Genomic DNA, 4376 nt, shown 5'->3' on the forward strand with positions numbered 1-4376 from the left:
CATCCAAGTCTCCTCTACCTCCAAGATAGGAACAGGGGAGGCCAGGTAATGGCTCCCCAAAACCTCCATCATTTGCTTACAAGGATGGTGAGGTAGCAGACAGACAGAACTAAAATCTAAAGATCTTGAGCGCGTCTTGAACACCAGTCTAGCAGATCGCCAAGCAGGAACGTTAACAATAGGATACCAAAACCCTAAGAGGGTGAAACTTTGTTTACTATAAATATATTCTCATAAAGTAATTCATCCAGTTTCCACAGAGCACCTACATGCATACTGTAAACAAACTGGCTGTTGATAAGACAAACTACCTACTTTAAATTTGGCATTTATATCTGCCTCCAATACAGCTTATTTATAAACACTATTTACTAATATAATCAAAAGCTTTTAATCACGTCATCGTTTTTCAACACTAATCAAACAAAAATTCTGTTAATTGATATGCCTATTCATCGTCAGCAAAGGCACACGAATCATTATTTGGTCCCCCGATATTAATTATAATTCAATAAATACCCGGCTGTTTATATACATAATATATATACACATGTATAAATATATATATATATATATATATATATATACACGCACGTACATCCATACACACACACACACACACACACACATATATATATATATATATATATATTTATATATATAGTATATATGTATGCATATTTATATACATATATGTGTATATATATACAGTATATATATATATATATATATATAGCTACTATAAGCATTAAGAACTTGCGTGGCCCATTACAACACTTCGGTGTAACAAATGTGTTTTGCCTACTGGCCGACCATAAAAGAAATAATTTTTCAGGATACCGAACGGAAAATGGTAATGAGATGGGACCAAGCAGCCACTGGATATGTAGCAAGGGCGGTGCCTGTCACCTATCCCCGCAGCCGGTCGGTCATCCATAAAGTATTTTATTTCTTACACCTCTCCCCCCCCCCTAGCCCGTGAAGGGAGCCCTTTACGTACGCTGGTAATTAAAACGTACTTGTGATGCAAACAAACTTGACAAAAATCTAATGATGCTAAAATTTAATTAGGATGAAAGACCTTTATAATGATAGTAATTTGCTTTAGCTTTTATCCGAGCCATTGGATAAAACCCAAAGAACATGACAAACGGTCAGAAATGTCAAACAGTAGCATAAATAAAAACAATATTCATGACGTGGGAATAAAAATCCTTTTAGACGAGAGAGAGAGAGAGAGAGAGAGAGAGAGAGAGAGAGAGAGAGAGAGAGAGAGAGGAGAGAGAGAGAGAGATCATTCCCCTATACATACATCCATACATACATACATAACAAACTTGAGGATGTGCACCTGTAAAATAAAATCGTCAACTACGTACAGAAAATCAAACCACACACACACAAATTATATACTGTAATACATGAGTATATACACATTACATACATGCAGTAATATATATTAAAACACAGTATATATACGGTGTATGTATATAGGCAAACGCACATACATATACATACACACATTATATATATATATATATATATATATATATATATATATATATATATATATATATATATATATATACATACATACATACATACATACAAAGAAAATATGTTTTCTGACTAATATTAACACGTTACATCCACAGATCAAATACAGATAGGACGTTTCCATCCTATTGTGTCCATAACACCACCATGATTAGCACCATGATTTTAATCAGCGGTGAAAATCCCTCTCTCCACCACATGGGGATGCGTTATGCACAACGTTAATATATATTTCACATATCTACTCCTAACATGAATTACGAGTATGCATCTCAACTGTTTCATCAAAAGCACTTTCACTAAACACATTTCACGAGTTCAAGGGTAATGTTTGCTCCGTTACTGTTACGCCAGGTCACTTATTGTCAATCAATAACGAAATGGTTAAATTCAAAGGAAAATTTCCGAAATGATAAATGCAAAATAATTAGTGCAAAAGGTTTTTCACTAAACACGTTTCACGAGTTTAAGGGCGATGTTTGCAACCCCCTTGCTGTTAAGGCAGATCATTTTCTTTTTGTCAATCAATATTCAAATGGTTGAATCTAACGCAACAGTTCTGAGATGTTGATAAAAAGGCAAAATGAGTAGAGTAAAGCGTTAATCCACATGCAAAAATAGTAAATGATGTGCGGTGGAAAAAAAGAATATTTGTACGGATGTCAGAATAATAAAAAAATAAATATAAACCGTAAAAGGCTGGACACAAATATCATGGGAGCTGAGGTGACCCGTCCAGCCAGGTGTATAGTGCTGGGCCGGATGATACACTGCGGCCGGCTTATGGAGAGACAGAATCCGGGAGCCGAAACATCATCATCATCACTGGGATCATCACACAATCAGAGAAACAGGAAAAGGACGGGGGAGTTGAGAAGGGTGGGGTTAAAAAGGGGTTATGGATGGACTCATTAGCGTTAATGCTATTGTCTTATTCGCGTCGAAAACACACACCATTAGCTCAAGGTCTACATTTGCAAACATAAAGGTAGAAAATCTTCTACAGTATTGATTTCGTAAGTAGTGATCACTCGAGCTTCGAAAAAAAATCCTTCACATCAATGCAATTCTATAAAGGAACTGGCGGTTCCCTTTGATCGATGTTTAAGAGATTGCCAAACGTAAATTTCAACTTTGAACATCTGCTCTGACATCAATATCCAAATTTGGCTTCTCTCGAGGCAACTGCATAAAAACATAAAATAAGTGCACCGGCGCAAACTCTAACACGCATGCATGTAAACATATCAATGCCACCAGCAATGCTTAAAAAAAACCACACACACACAAAAGAGACCCAATCAATTTTCTTATTCAAGAAAATAAAAATATAATAGATTTTGAAAACATGTCAAAAGCATATGCATGGGATTTTCGATTTGATGTATATCTAAACTATAAATCTTCAGTGCATTAATAATAATAATAATAATAATAATAATAATAATAATAATAATAATAATAATGATGATAAAAAATTTCAGTACGTTAAAAAAAAGAAATTATTCCGTTTAATTCAAACTAAATTTTCTTTACTTTTCTTGTATCTCATTTCTTTAAATCCTTTCCACGCTGAGCTATTTTTCACTGTTCGAACTCTTGGGCTTACAGCATCCTGCTTTTACAACTAGGGTTGTAGCTTAGCTAGTAGTAGTAGTAGTAGTAGTAGTAGTAGTAGTAGTAGTACTAGTAGTAGTAGTAGTAGTAGTAGTAGTAGTAGTAGTAATTATTATAATAATAATAATTACGGTGAAAGTATATTACAACAAAACAAAACGATGGGTTTGTATGAACGAGTTAAACGCAATTTTTGTTCTCTCTCTCTCTCTCTCTCTCTCTCTCTCTCTCTCTCTCTCTCTCTCTCAAGTATAAATAATTTACCTGCTATTTGGCAGCCATGTATAATCATATGAAATGAACCATAAGAAACGTACGTTAACGAACTTGCACCAAAATAGAACGATAACTAATCGCAAAATCATATATGAATGTCCCTCACCAAAGAAGCTGCATAAAGATGAAAAAAAACTACAACATTTCGGGAATGTGGACATGAATGGACATCTAGGGCAATACCCTAATGACCTCAAGTATCTTATCTACGGTAATAGTTACTTCGCACAGCGACATAGTTTCATACACACACACACACACACAATCGTAAAATCTTTTTATACATTAATTAAAGTCATACAGGAAAGAAATGAATGCCGTCAAAGGAAGGGGTGGAGACTGATTAGTGGACGAGAGAGAGAGAGAGAGAGAGAGAGAGAGAGAGAGAGAGAAACCTAGTTGTTAGTTCCGGTTGGCAGTGCTGACATGGAGAGTCGTTTCCGGTGACCCGGCCGCCGAACAATGCTTCCCGATACTCACAGCTTCAACAATGCTTATGAAACCAGATCCGTAGTGGCACTCGCTAAATGACCGTTCGATTAAATTCCCAGTACTGCCGATTCAAGTTCCATTACTGATGACTGTTATAACAGGCGTACATACACACGTATACTGTCATTCTATACAGACAAACTTGCAATCGCCATTGAAAATGTCGTTCTGAAACTGCAGGTCAAAGCATTTAGATGTAACAATACTGTTTGGAATAATGCTCAGAAAAAATCAAAGAATTAGAAGAGAAGTTAAGGTGTGGTGTAAATGTTTTATTTTTTCAACACATTTATTTGCATATAACATAACAACCATATAATCAATTTATTACATAATCAAAAATTAGTATCCAGAAATATATAGCATATTTTGAGATCATGACACTCTCTCTCTCTCTCTCTCTCTCTCTCTCTCTCTCTCTCTCTCTTGAGCTG

The 4376-nt window shown here is 35.3% G+C and overlaps 2 protein-coding genes across 12 annotated transcripts in view; both read right to left on the reverse strand.

Annotated features, from left to right (window-relative positions):
• OtopLa (Otopetrin-like a) overlaps positions 1 to 4376 on the reverse strand; it is an 810925-nt gene that overhangs the window by 314950 nt on the left and 491599 nt on the right. Inside the window, exon 1 of one of the 11 annotated variants that reach the window (XM_068363670.1) lies at positions 2248 to 2344. The exons of the other annotated variants lie outside the window; for them this stretch is intronic. The gene's annotated coding sequence lies outside the window, so the exon portion shown is untranslated. Of the gene's footprint in view, positions 1 to 2247; positions 2345 to 4376 lie in introns of those variants that run through there. 11 annotated transcript variants of the gene reach the window in all.
• Positions 1 to 4376, reverse strand: part of LOC137631634 (uncharacterized) — a 34701-nt gene that overhangs the window by 11313 nt on the left and 19012 nt on the right. The gene's annotated exons all lie outside the window — the stretch shown is intronic.

The sequence above is a fragment of the Palaemon carinicauda genome, chromosome 40, assembly GCF_036898095.1.
Source record: "Palaemon carinicauda isolate YSFRI2023 chromosome 40, ASM3689809v2, whole genome shotgun sequence".
Lineage (NCBI taxonomy): Eukaryota > Metazoa > Arthropoda > Malacostraca > Decapoda > Palaemonidae > Palaemon > Palaemon carinicauda.